The following is a 15661-nucleotide window of genomic DNA, read 5'->3' on the forward strand; positions in this document are numbered from 1 at the left end:
TTTTCGGAGTATAAGATGCACCTTCCCCTCCTCCCAAAGAGAGGGTGAAAATCTGGGTGTGTCTTATACTCCAATGTAGCTGCCTGGGTTGTCTTGAGAAGGTGCAGATGAAGCATTTCATAGGAGGTGAGGCGTAAGACAAGGCAGCTTGCCACTCGAACTCCCACTTCTCCAGACAACCCATTGGAGGGCAGTTGGCTTCTGCTCCTGGCCGAATCTTGGCATCATCGGGATTTTGGCTAGTGGAAGAAGCACGGGATGGAAAGGAAACTTTTGAATGTAGCAGGTGCCAGGCTCCAGGGACACTCCTCACCTGGCGCTTCCGCATTCTGAAGTTTCCTTTCCATCCCGATGATGCCAATAGCTTTTCCCGGAGAGAAAGTGGATATCTAGCATCCTGAGAAAAGCCTTTGTGCAGAGGAGATTGGTCCTCTTCTCTCCAACCCCGCACCCATTTCATCAGCCCCTTCTCAGGCAGTTCCAAGTGGCAGAGAGTGCATTAACAGGGCTTTCAAATGGCAGTGAGGTGATCTCGGCTGCCTGGAACCTGGAACCAGCTGCCCCACCTCAATCCCCCCCGGATCTGTCATGCAGTGCTTTTGCTACTGCTGCTATGGCACCCAGCTACCGTATCTCTTTGCTGCATGACAGATCCGGGGGGATTCAGCAGCCCCTGTGTGTCTTTCCCTCCTCGCTGAAGAGAAGAAGTGAGCCGACTGCTGCTCCTTGGGCCAAGCGGCTCCGCATCACCACCGGTCTAAGGGAAGGGGAAAAAAATAGAGCATGGAGAGAGATGATTAGCCCTGCCCTGCCGTGGGAGGGGTAGAGATGATCAGATTTGAGATCGATAAAAGCCTTACCCTTTATGAAGATTAAGCCCCATGTGTCACATATTTGCCATCCCCAGCCCCCAGAAGCACTTTGCAGGCCTCCCAAACTCTCTGCATGCCCCATTTTTCACTACTAAGAGAAGGGGCATGGTAGCGAGGGTTTGCGGGAGCGGCCTCTGCGAGGCCATTCCACGTGGATGGCAGATGCATGTGGGGCACGTGGGGCATGTTCCCCCCTTTCTCCCCTAGGAAATGGCAGTTAAATGTTTTAGGGAATGACTTATTTTGGGGGGAGGGCTTATTTTAACACCTGCGCTCAAAAGCCCAATTGGGCTTATTATCCAGGGAGGTCTTATTTTGGGGGAAAGAGGGTACATTCCTATTGATAATGAAAAGGACAAGTATTCCATAGGTTACCATCTGGAACCTCTCTGTTTGGATTTCAGAAGCAAATCTATTTCATTTCTCTATACCAAGCATAAGAAAATGTTGAAATGTTCTACTTTTTCATTAATATTTATGAGAAATAACATTTATATAAGAAAGATAGGCAGTTTCTTCATTCTTTGGAAAATAATCCACAATTGATTTTATCTTGTTAATGTAATGTGTCATTTTCATGTTTATTTGTTCTTGAGAGAAACTAACAATTTGGAGACAGCTTGAGAACGTGATAAAAAAAGTATCAAAATTATTTAAGATAAATATGGATATTAATTCTGCCACTTTCAGGTTTTCAATATCCATTTAGTTTTTGCATTATCTAATTAGATAAAATGTTTCAAAAGATTGCATAAGGATAGATTTATTTATTTAGCATTTGGAAAAAAGGATAGATGACTCTAAGCAACAAATAAATGTGTTTTTTTAACCCAATATCATCCATCTGCCTGCCTGCCTGCCTGCCTGTCTGTCTGTCCGTAGTCCATCCTTTTGGAATGGGTTTTATATTATATTTTGTGAGTTGTTTGACTGTACAGAACTGACTGTGTAATCAAAAGAGAAACTTCATAGATGGAAGTCAGAAGTAGTTCTTCCTTGTTTCTGTAATGTAGATTTTGATGTTTAAGTATAAATGGTGAGCTGAGAGGAAACTTTGTTCTTTTTAGAAGTATCTTTGTATTAAACCACAGTTTAGTTTTAATTTATAACAATGCCTTGGAAATTGTCAAATCAGAACAAAAGGAGGTTTCAAGAATACAGCAAGAAGATAAATGGAAAACTTTTTCTTTCTTTCCTCTTTTCTCCTTCACAATGTTTTTTCTGACATGAAGGGAGAAGACCTTTTTCTTTTTCAAATTCTAAGAATTGGATAGAACTGCATTCTACTTAAGGGTGGACACTAGTCAATTCTAATGGAGAGGTAATACCGTGTTTCCCCGAAAATAAGACAGGGTCTTATTTTCTTTTTACACACAAAATATGGCTTGGGCCTTATTATCAGGGGAGGGTTTATTATTTTAGGGTTGTTGGGCGGCTGCTCTCTTGTGAGCGGACTCCCAAAGAGCCGGGCACAATCTCAGGAGCAAATGCTGTCGCAGCAGGACAACACAACAGCCATGAGGCAACCATGCTCATGAGCAGCCGCCCAGCAAACCCCATTTCCAACCGGGCACAGCACCATTCACTGACCTAGGGGTATCACCAAGGTGCGTGAGTGCCTGTTCGCTGCCATCTGGCTCTTGTGTCTTGGCGCCTTTGAAATATCAGTGAATGGCGCTCTGCACAGTTGGAAAAGGGGATTGCGCGAGCGGCTGTTCCGCTCCCACTCACGCACCTCCCAGCCTCACAATACCCTGGCTCAGCTGCCCCCATCCCAGCATGGCTTTTGGGGCAGCTTCCAAACTGAGTCTTCTGGCAGTGGCTGCTCTCAGTGTACACTCTATGGTTGTACGCTCTGGGACTATGCTCTGCTGGCAGCCGACTCACCACCATAGAGCATACACCCATAGCGGCCACTGCTGGAAGACTCAGTTTGGAAGCTGCTGAAAAAGCCATGATGGGATGGCAACAGCGGAGGTGCAATGGCTCTGCGGAGAGAGCTAGGCCAGGACATCATGAGGCTGGGAGGCGCACGAGTGGGAGCAGAACAACCGCTCACGTAACCCCCTTCTCCAGCCGTGCAGAGCACCATTCACTGGCATTTTGAAGGCGCCAAGATGCGAGAGCCGGGCGGCGGTGAACAGGCGCTCACGCAGCTTGGCAATACCCATAGGTCAGTGAATGGCACTGTGCCCAGCTGGAAAGGGGGTTTGCCGGGTGGCTGCTGTGCCCAGCTCTTGGGGAGCCCACTCGCAAGAGAGCAGCAGCCCAGCAACCCCCTCTTCAGCTGGGCACAGCGCTGCTCACCAACCTAGCGGTATCCTGAAGGCACCAAGCAACGTGATCACCTTTGCCTCCCCGCTCCAGTTCCCGTGGCTTGGCAACTTTGGGATATCACTAGGTTGGTGAGCGACACTCTGCCTGGCCGGAGTTGGGGGGTTGTCCAGGGGGCTTATTTGTGGGAGAGGGCTTATATTTTTGCCCACCAGAAAAATGTGGCATGGCCTTATTATCAGGACATATCGTATTTTCAGGGAAACATGGTAAAAAGAAATGCAGGTAGTCCTTGACTTACAACAGTTGATTTAGTTACTGTTCAAAGTTACAAGGGCACTGAAAAAAGTGACTTATGACCGCTTTTCTCACTTCCATCTATTGCAGCATCCCCATGGTCACATGTTCAAAATTCAGATGCTTGGCTGACTCAAATTTATGACAATTGAAGTGTCCCGAGGTCACATCATCACCTTTTGGGACTTTCTGTTGGACAAAGTCAAAGGGGAAGCCAGATTTACTTAATAACCATGTTACTAAGTAAACCACAGTGATTATACTTAACAACTGTATCAAGAAAAGTTGTAAGCCAGGGTAAAAGTCACTTAACAACATAAATTTTGGGCTCAGTTATGGTCGTACAAAAAAGGACTACTTATATTTTCTATTTCTTCTAGCATTCACTATTCTACACAATACTGAAGTGAGAATCAAATTGCATTTTAATTTGATGTGGAGGTAATAGGATGTGATTTATTTGCAGGAGAGATCTGCAAGGGTTTAAGAGCTTTCACTCCAAAAATGTATGCTTCTGTTGTTGAATTTTATTGGGGTGAAGTTATTACAAAAATAGCATGCTGCAGATTAAACTCAAAAAAAAAAAAATTGGGAACAAAATGCCTGTTTTGTTTTGTGGGATGTATAAATCTTCACATGTAGAGAAAGTACTTCAGTTTTTTTTCCTCCTCCTTTCTATTTTTTTCCCTGGTTCCTGTGAAAATGGCATAGAAGTGATCCTTACAGAAGGATCTTTCAAAATTTGAAAATAAGAGATTGTCACACCTGCCCAGTCTTGGACTTCTAGGAAAGAAAGACCCTCAACTCCATGTGTGTGAAAGGCATAATTTTACTAAAAGCCAAATGATTACAATATAGCAAAAGCCAGAACTAAAGTTTTGCATGCAAAGGTTCCCCAGTTAACTTTCCCTTTTCTGTTCCAACCTCCTTTTATCTCCCTATTATCCAGTTACATTTGAAGAAGTTGTTTTGGTAACAACTCCTGAAATGGTGGTTTGGATAGTGAGACATTCCACTTCATTCCCAGGTCTGTGGCCTTGGGAAAGAGAGCTGATGCCTCAAGATGGCATGATAAATGGTACCCGTTTCCTCCTTCCCACATCTCTCTACCCTCATTGTTTATGGCAGCCTGGCATCTAGCGAAGCGAGGAACAGAGTAATAGTTCTGATATTCTGTCCTCCTTGAAAAAGGACTAATCCTAGAGGAGGGGAGAAGAAAGAAGAGTGATACCAGGACTAGCAAATTATGAATGGAAGATAGTTAAAGGGATTTGGAAAAGAGAGGAGGTGATAATTTGCTAAATTGAAAACAGAATTACAGAATCTGAAATGGAATAAATACCATTTGATATTTTCCTATTTTTCAAGTAAGCACTCATTGCTATGTCCTCCTAAATATCCTGGACTCCAGCAAAACTTTTTTTAATCTTTCATTCTCAGAAAGGAACTCCAGGACAAGTAATTGAGTGTTTCAAAATCTCATCCCCAGAATGAATTGAGAACCCTGGCAACAACTATTTATTGTAAAGCTATATAGTGCAGGGGTGGATGATGGATATGAGGCAAAAAGTGACAGAGGCAGAAAGACTTAAATATCCAATTCTTTCTGAGTAAGAACCCAATACTGCAACAAAATCCTGAAATGTATTTCACCAGTATTGCTTTCTTAAAACACTGATTGGAGAGCCCTGATAAAACCAATTGCTCTGATTAGAATGTAGACTTGTCAATCGTCATAAATTTACATTGCATTGTTTCTGGTGTAAATTTATGATGCAAGGGTGCTATTCAGGCCACAACCAAGTAAGAGGAAAGAGCCAGACTTTCCAGCTCTTCCCTCACATGGATTGTCACCATCACAACAGAGGTTACACACTTCTGCACATAGTCATTGTTCCTATTTAGAAGCAGCTTTGGGCCAGTTTTATTTCACAAAGAGCAATTCCAATTTATTTCAGGCCTAATAGGAGTGCATTTGAAATTACAGTAAAATAAGTCTTTTTTCTTTACATTGCTGCAGGTCTACAAAGTTTTACCCCTGACAGGAACTATTTTCTCTCACAAGCTGCCAGTTCTTATTTCATAGGGATTGTTAAGAGCGGCAAATGGTGGCTTGGCAGCTTAGCAAGTTCCCTCTCATGACAACTAATCAAATTGTGGTTGTTTTTGTATATGATCCGATAAATGTGCACAATATAAACAAAAGGTGTAGATGAGAAAGAAGGTTAGAAATTCACCCACTGTGGAGTGAGAAGGATTTTTTTTTAAAATTCTGGGATTAGCAGTAGCAAAGAACAAGATTCTAGTTTATCGCTGTTGTTTTTGCTATCCTACTATTCAGCCGGAGAGAGTATTAAGTGGCTCTTTCATCTTTTTGCTGTATGTGAGCCAGCAAATGAAAACTGCCAAGGATTACTTTTGAATGACTGGAGAACAGAAAATGTGGTGATGTAGAAATGCCATAGTGCAGCGTTCCACAACCTTTGCGCTTGGCAACCCAGTTGGAAGGGAGGGGAACCACCCAAGCAGCAGGCTAGTGCACAAGGGCACATGCTCACACAAGTTGAGCTGTGCATGCAAGCTCTGACCAGCCAGTCATGGTACCCAATTCAGAATAGGTCATGGCCCAGGTGTTTGGTGCTTTATGCCTGCCGTAAAGCATTCCAAATATTAAAAATATAGTGAAACAATTACATGAAATGTATTGATAAGTAATATGGGTATTTATGAACTGGGGGAACAAATTCTTATTTGTGAGCAATTTATCTATGGCATAATCAGTCTGCTAAAATTTGTCTTTTTTGGACACTTCTGACTCAGTGAATGCTCCATTTTAGTAGATTATCAGCAACATTAATAGGTTTTTATTATCTGAAATACTTCTTTATTACAAGTCTGCAAAGTCAGCCCAGATCCCCATTCCTTAAGTTAAAGGAGATAGCTTATTAGTTTATTCTGCTATTCTTACATAGAATGCTGATGAGCACTCTACAGAGCAAGAGTGGAGAATACTGTATGGTGCAGAACAAGGTTAGGGAATATGCAGCTCTCCAGATATAGCTGGATTTAAGTTTTCCTGAGTACTAGTCAGCATCACGAATAAAAAAAAAGAAATGATGACCAGTACTTTAAAAAAGAGAGAGAAGTTTGGTTCAACAAATAGGAAGCCATAAATTCTTTATTCATAATTTCTATAGAAAATTGGATCATTTTGGAAACTGTGAATTCAATAGAAAAGAATGTTTAAAACTCAGGGTTGAACTGTGGAGTTCTTGATGCTCTTTGAGCTTGATTGCTTTCTTGCAGATGTTTGATTAACTAGCTAGGTAACATCTTCAGTGTTAGAAGGAAATGGGGCTTGGTGTTTTTATACAGTATATAGTGACTCCACATTTGAAGTACTATCTTCCTGAATGACCCAACAGTGCACTATTTGACTTATTTAACTTACCATATTTTTTGGAGTATAAGACACCCCCGCCCAAAAAAAGAGGGTGGAAATGTTGGTGCATCTTATACACTGAATATAGCCATTTTTGGCCTCCAGAAACCCCACCCCGCACATCCCGTTTTCACCAAAAACAGGCTTCTTTTTTCACAAAAACGGGGTGCACAGAGGGTTTGGGGGGCCTGCAGAGTGCTCCTGGGGGCTGGGGAGGGCAAAAGCTTTTTTTCTTGTTTATCTATTTGAAATCTTGGTGCGCCTTATACTCTGGTGCATCTTATAGTCCAAAAAATACGGTATCTTCTCCTTGCTCTCCAGCATGTACTTATGTCAGGATTCAAAATTGTGAGGAACCCTAAGATGGTTGTAAGACATTCCAAGATGGAGAAACATTTGAATGTGTGTAGCATAGGCAAAGGCATCCATGGTGGAGTGGGGAGAGTCAAAGATGTCACAGTAGTGGGCATGACCAGATTATCAAAGCCCTATCACTTTTAACATATATTGCATTCATTACACATAAGAAAAAAGGACTGTTTCAATTTCTGGTCAAATCTGCCATTTTGATACATTGAATGCCCTGTGGTTGCTACCAACTATAGGGGTTTAGTGTGTATTTATTTGCAAGACTTATAACCCATTCTCATGGGTTACATACAACTCCCCAAATCTGAAATTTGGACTTAAAAACAGGTGTGTGTGTGGGGAAGCAATCAAGTTTTAAATCTAAATGCATATAGTCACTTATAAACTGAATGAATAAAGGGAAGATGGGTGGCTACTCACCAGCATGGCTGCAAGCTTTCCCTTTGGCTTTTGTCAAATGTATATGTAGTGCTATTTGAATGCTGCCCTGTCACTGTCGATGGAAAATGGTTGATAAATGTTTGCTTTGCTTTATATTGACAATTTTCAGAATTAAAGGGATAAGAAAGCAGTTTCTTGCCAAAAAGATTTTTATCAAATAAATATTGCTGTTTGAGCTATTACATTTTTATTCACACGCACATACTATTATTTTAATGGGGCACATTGACAGAAACAGCTTTGCTCCAGTTTTGGAGATTGGCTTTGAGAATTAGGCAGCCGTGTGATGCTCTAAATGTCTATTCAGAAGTAAATTGATTGAATTCAGTATGGGTTTTTTCTTAGGAAATAGTGCATTGCATTGCAGCTTTAAACATCTATTTGTTCTTATCCAATGTGGCCATCTAGAGAGGAATATTTTTAGCATGATATAGAAATATGATTCCAGTTGACCTAATTTTCTGAAGAATAGATCTGTTATTGAAAAATGGAATGAATCTGCTGCTGGATTTAAATTGCTTATGCTTACCTTCACTCACCTGCTACTCGTAGACAACAAAATTGATTTTGTAGAAAAAAACATTACTATTTAGTAAAAGAGAAGCTTTTAAATAATGTTTTGGTATAAAAGGAGGGGGGAAATGTAGCCCCCTTGCACAGCATGCGATTAATATACAAGAAATGAACTGGAGTGGAAGGAGTAGAAGAAGTTAATTAAAAATAAAAACTCACTAACTTTCACTAACTTTCACCTTTATTCTTTCAGCTCTCTGTAGATACTGATATCCTGCTTCAGCAGCATTGCTTCATTTTGTATTAGCAAGATAAATTTACTAGCATTTATTTTCCACTATTTCAAGTTCAATATGATAGATTTTTTTAAAAAAAAAATGTCTGTAAAAGAACATAATTTCTGAGAAATTCTAAGTGGAGGATGTATTATTCTAATCAGAATAGAGATGGCTAAAATCTGTCGGTGTATATCGTATCTTTCATTGTCCAATCATTTCTCCAATGATCAGTATCTCTTTGGCTTCCCACCCTTCAATTCTATCCAAGACCATATACTTGGAAATAACTCCTTGCTTTTCCCCCTCCCTATAGAGGTGTTATGGTAATTGCTAAGAGAGTCCTGTTCTTGCAATATTGTAGAAAAATTCTCTTTCTGTAGAGACATTTTCAAAAAAAAAGAAATAATTTATTCAATTTTTTTGCTCAAAGATTTGGTGAAGAATATGAAAACCCATTTGTGTGTATACCTATGCTGGAAAATCCAGAGACAATCTGTCACACAATCTTTTTGCAATGGTACTTGGCTCTCTTAGCAATAGGGGATATATTTGCTCCCCATAAGTGCCTGGTTGTGGGGAAAAAATTCTTAATAAAGCAACAGCTTTCATCAGATTCAAACACTGATAAAATATAGCTTCCTATTCAACTCTGAAGAACTTTGTGCATATAAATGGTGTCCAGTGGTAGGATTACTACCAGTTCTGTGGCTGTGGCTTGGTGGGCATGGCTTGGTGGGTGTGGCAGGGGAAGGATACTGTAAACTCTCCATTCCCTCCCCACTCCAGGGGAAAATCCCCATTTCCTCCCGATCAGCTGGGATTAGGGAGGCAGAGAATAGATGGGGACGGAGTCAGTCAGAGGTGGTATTTACTGGTTCTCTGAACTACTCAAAATTTCTGCTACCAGTTCTCCATAACTGGTCAGAACCTGCTGAATATCACCTCTGATGGCATCACATTTTATAATTAGGGTGAGAGAAGAATGTAGTTAGTAGTCTGATCTATAGGTTTTATGTAATAGTTTTGCTCTGTATTGGCATTTAGACTAAAAGAGATCTGGTATTACATATCTGTGTACTTGAGAGAAATTCAATAATATAAGCAGCAAGTGTAGCTGTTTTGGATGCAATTTTCTACACAAGGGGCATGTATCCAAAAACTCAGGTAAATGTCCCAAATTCTGGTTTCTGGATATGCTGGTTTGAACTGAAACAATTCAGTCTGCCAAATTGGACTGCATCACAGCAGTAAAAGGCACAATGAAGCGTAATTGTGATGGTCCATTATTCTCTGCTCAAAACAAGTACACAAACAGTTAAAAGGTGCAAAAACAAAAGAAAGCCAAAAGAAAGCCCACCAGTGGGAATGCATTTGACAGAATTCTGACTAAGAAGGTATATATCTTTATGCCATTGCGTATCTCAGTGGCTATTGTATTCTTTTTTAAAGTATACTTTGAGGAAAATGTTTCCCTAATTATATTAGTGTTCTATAAAACCAATCTAGAATCACAGAGTTGAAAGAGCCATGAGCCATAGGCATTGAGCCCAATAACCTGTTCAGTGTATCCAATTTAAAATATATGTGACAAATGGCTTCCTAATTTCCAGATCAATCTGAATGCAGCCAAAGCAAAAGAATCTATCATTTTTTTGGGGAGGAAAAAGCTGTACTGAATTATTCTTAATATGAGGATTCCCCTTACCACCCAATGTTCAGTCAGAAATCTCCATCTTGTAACTTAAATGCCTTATCCCACCTCGTATCTTGCAAAACAAAATGGAATAGCTTTGACTTTCTATCTTATCCCCTTTCAAATATTTTAAGAAATGTATTGTGTATAGTACACAAAGTTGTAATTTAACAATAATATTGTTTATTTTCAAGGCTGCTTTTCAATTTGTAACATTGACAACCAAACTAATTTGCAAATTCTTACTTAGTTTTATGGTTAGTATAGTGCAATTCATCTGGAAAATGGTAGTTTTCAAGTTCCTTCATACGGTATTTAATGATGAGTAGGCTCAATTAAATTAATCTGTTGACATCTATAGAATACCCTATAAATATCTAAGTGTCAGGTTTCTGCTCAAAACTAAGAAGCAATGATAGTAAAATAAGCATATAAAATGCACAAATAAAAAGACAGAACAGAAAAAAACATAGCAAAATAAATGAAAACATAAATTAAAAGTAAACACTATATCAATTTATTCCAATTAGAATCTCTCTGTCTATAACCCAGAGGCAGAAAGGAATATTCTCAAAATGATAATTAAAAACGAACAAGAATTCCAAGATTACATCTTGTTTTCTACTTGTGTCATTACATGTGTGTATGGGGGGAGGGTACGACAAACTCCAGTATGCAAAAATTCTCATGATTTTTTTCTTATTATTATTTGTATCTCAAAAATAGAACAAATCATTTTTTTTCAGTCATACAAGGATAAAAATGTAAACAGGTAGACAGATTTTCTCTTCCTAACCTATAAAACGGTTTGGTGTGCAATAAAAATAAATACATCACTTATAGCTATAATTACTTTGCTTTCAGTAATTATCTATTTTTATTACATATAATTTTTTCCCCTGAAATTAATATGCTTTTCCTATAAGGGAGCCATGTGCAGTATTCCTCTACAGAATGGGACAATTTGGCATTGTCAACTTGCCACAGCCAACTCACCATGGCCAAGTTGCTGTGGGACAACCCACTGTGGCCAACTCCATGGGACAACTAGCTGTGGGTCAATTCAACAATTCAAATTAAGTATTTAAAATAGTTACATTTTTTTAGTGTTCGTCATTAACATTTTATTTTGTCCCTCCTTTTGTATCCTTTCTTTAATGATTATATTCCACCATTTCTTCAATATTAGTGTAACTCATGTCCTGTAGCGAGGTATCCTATAGTGAATTGGCCATGCAAGCTGACCTAGCAATAGCACTTAGACTTATATATTGCTTCACAATGCTTTACAGCCATCTCTAAGCAGTTTTCAGAGTCAGCATATTGCCCCCAACAATCTGAACCCTCATTTTACCAGCCTCGGAAGGATGGAAGGATGAGTCAACCTTGAACCAGTGAGAACTGAACGGTGGAATGGCTGGCCGTTGGCAGTCAGCAGAAGTACTCTACAGTACTGCGTTCTAATCACTGCACCACCATGGCTCATTACATCCATCCTTCTAAACCAGTGCTTCCCAAACCTGGGTAAATTACTAAAAAATGAATAAAAGATATTTTTTCTTTGGCTAATGACACAAAAATCCACTACCCCAAAACAAAGGGATATTTAAATAAAGACTTGAATCAGGTACATTGTCCCCATTTTAAGTTCCTTAGTTCCTCTACTCATGAGGAGTAGCTACCCAGAGTGCAAGTGGCCAATGCCACAATATCTCCTTTATCAGGAAAATCCCTGTTGGCCAGAATTCGCTATTTGGCTATCATTCTTTGCAGTGCCATCCCTGCTCCTTTAGCAAAGTCTAGTTTGGCACGAATACTCACTGGAAACCCTGAAGATCCAATGTGCAGAATCTAAGTGTCTTCTTTCCTATGACAGTTAAGCAAAGCTTTCATATGAAAGTTAAGCAAATAGTTAACCAATACCCAAAAAGAAAATATGAAAACTGTACAGTCTTCCCATGTTTTCAGCAATCGGAACTGAGTAAAACTACTAACACTGAATAATATTTTAGTTATAGTAGTTATAGTAAAGCCAAGCTAGAAAAAAAATATTGGAAACTTTTTTTTTTGTCTACTGCTCTTATTGATCTTGCAAAAAAAGAATTTTCCTTTTTTTTTTTTTTTTTTTTTTTTGCAAAGGAGGAAAACTTCAGAGAAATTCTTTTGAATAGACTGGTGGTTTCTTCACACTTCCCATTGCAATTACATCACCCCTCCCTCTGACACACACTGACTTTTTTAAAACAAAGCCATGAATATTCAGTTCTTGAACACAAACTTCTTAACAGCACATGTAAGTTTTCCTCTATAGATATCAAATGTCCTATGAGAAGGGTAGATTAATTTAAGCAACTTCAGTCAAAGGCTTATCAGGAATGCTTCTTAGTGTGTACTTCATCTTTTGGAATCACTGAAAAAAGCTCCAGACCTGTGACTTTTGTAAACTTTAAACAACTGACTTTGCCTTGAAATATATAATTGAGCAAGCTCATGCATATCTTTGCATGAACATACCAGTTGCTGTGCCACTGTGGATTTCTCTGATACTCTGAGAACTGTCTGGGATTCTTTTTGTTCTTAGATCTGTACTTTATGATCCTTTCTAAGAACTGACTCTATTCTCATTCAGTCTCCTCTCTCTACATGGGATGTCTTACCGCCCTTCTTTGCTAAGAGAAATCAACTTTGCTTTATATGCTGGAGGCATACTGCCAAAACATCCCACAATCTCATTTGGTGCCCTGTAAAACTTACTATTTCCTGGTTTCTACTGACTCACTTCGCCAAACTGACTCTCATATATTTCAAGATATATTTCTCTCTGTGTGTGTGATAGGGTATATTCAAACACAGGATTTATTTTTTCAAATTGAATGAAAATTGCTTTTTAAAAAACAAAAAAATCCCCCTGAAACTTTTGACTTTTTTTTTATCAAACTAGACCATCATATAAGACGAACATTTAGTCAGTATTTTGACTCATCTGATTTTACAGTAAGTGAATTTTATTTTTCAGAAAACCTCTCTTCAATTCTAAACTCATGCATAGCCATCGTTAGTTTGATATTACATCCATGGGCTTCTAAAAGCTTTTCAGCAACTCATTGAGCCTAGTAATTGAATGCTTTTTCAGTTAACTGAGAATACACCACATTTGAGACCTATCAAATAGAATGTTCCTAAGCCATTGTTTCCATATGTTTCTGTGATGTAGGAAAAAATCAAGCTCATGTGTGCAATAAAAACCTTTTTTTTAAAACAGATATAGACTTGGAGCTTTAAAATGAGAAATGTGAATCTAAAATTCCAGATTGAATAATAATATTTTTATGCCATTATTCATAAAAGATCTCACTTCTTACATAAATTCTGCCACATTTAATTTGGTCATGTATTTCACATACCATATAAACTAATAGCCATAACAAAAAGAATATACTGAGATGGTGTTTGTAGCTGGAATGCATCTGCAATTTTATGAAATCTACATTGTCCTTTTTTAACAGCTTTAAGAAGTCTTGTTATTTGAGTTAAGTTGGAATACTGTCAAAGCTTTACTCATAATATAATAATAACACATAGTTCTAAGTATTTAAATATGGATATTAGTAAATTCAATAAGACTAATTGCTCACTAATATGCCATAGGATTGTAGCCCCAAAATATTTCAGAATATTAAGTATTGGTTTGATGTGAGCTCTGGTCAGTCTAAATTTAGCAGGTTTTTTGCCAATTGACTGCTACTGATTTCATTTAGTGTGTTTTCAATATGGCTACATATGAATCCAACCCAGTATGAATAATACTAAAGATTTTAATTAAAATATTTTCAGATTTTTGTCTCTGGAACAAAAAGACAACCTTCTATCAGTGTGCTAAACAAGAGCTACATGAGGAGCTACATGAATTAGACATGTGGTATCTGCAGCCTCCAACTTTCCAATTTTCTCATTCTGTCAAAATGACAAGAATAATGTTACACTATCACAATGCACTGTTCTGATGCAAACTGTGCCCCTATTGTAGATGCATTTGATGTCACAGTCAATGTAACAAAAGGGCAAAGTTTGCATCACAAGAAAGTGCTTTTGTCATTTTGTCCCTCACCCGTTGCAGATAACCATTACCTAGGGGACAGTATGTGGCATATGAAATCAAAAGGACAATAATGCTAAACCAAATTCATGAACACATTTAAGGACAGGAATACATACCTAAATGAGTCAACTTGAAATAACAGGATTCATGAAAGCCTTAAATTCAGCTTCCAATATCAGAAACTGTCACTGAACTGAGATGAGAAAAAAAAATGAGGAAAAAAGATCCTCAGTCAAGAGTCAAAGCACTTAGCTTTGAAATGGTGGAGACCCAACTAGAAATTTTCAAAAGTATAATTGAATAATTATGCCAGACTAAAACACAGCTCCAGCTCCCCGGATGCTCTTGTTTCACCATCTTTGTTCAACACAGTCAACTCAGTCCTCTACAGCACAACCAGCACAAGCTATGAAAATGATAAACCTAACATACATCTAAAATATCTCAGAAAAAAACTAACAAGACTACTACAACCACATAGCTTTACCATAGAACACAAAAGCCCCCCAAACATCTTAAACTAAAAAACCCAGTAGCTCAAGAAGAAGAAACAGGAGCTATCTACAATGTACTATAGTGTAAGGACCATAACATCCACTGTGCAGGGCAGATAGAGCATCAACTGGCAGGCCAAAGACATGATGAAAACTCCCTAATGTCACACACAAGGATAGATTCAAGCATAGTTTGAAGAACTGGAAAAGGAAAAGAAACTGCGAGCATCCTGGACCAAGCTAAATCCGAATATGCTAGGGAGTTTCTGAAAATTTGGTATTCAGACAAATCAGACATCAATATAGAAATTAACCATATACATACACCACTCAAAAAAGTCAATAAAAAGCTAAATGTGAAGCAAAAAGACCCAAACATATAATCTCTAGCCAACACCCATAAAATTAGGGATTTACACCAAGCAAATCATCGCACAGAAAACAATATGTCAATCAAGGAGAAAACCATACCCCTATCAAACCTGGCAGAACAAGCTACTGTATACAAAGACAGAGCAAACCTCACACTCACCTGCACTGATGATGTTATGTAGTTAGATAATGATACACCTGTAAGCAAACAACCAGGGAGCACCAAGGACTCCACAATTCAACCCTAAGCTACATAGTTTCTCTACATTGGGATATAGTTTAGTTTGGACAAGAGGCAGCTTAGAAGGGATAGGAAGATTTCTAACTTCCTACTTTTCCTTCATTGTAAGGAGTGGATTTTGACAAGGTTTGTATTCTTGATTATTGTTTTTTAAAAAAGAAAGCTGGTCAAATGATAAATGTTCTCCCTCCCCCCCTATTTCTGCCCTTATAGGACAAATGGACTATGCCTGGACAAGGTAAGAAAGAATGGTAAGGTAACAATGGAGCAACAAAA

The sequence above is a fragment of the Natrix helvetica genome (genome assembly GCF_964273705.1).
Source record: "Natrix helvetica genome assembly, chromosome: 4".
NCBI lineage: Eukaryota > Metazoa > Chordata > Lepidosauria > Squamata > Natricidae > Natrix > Natrix helvetica.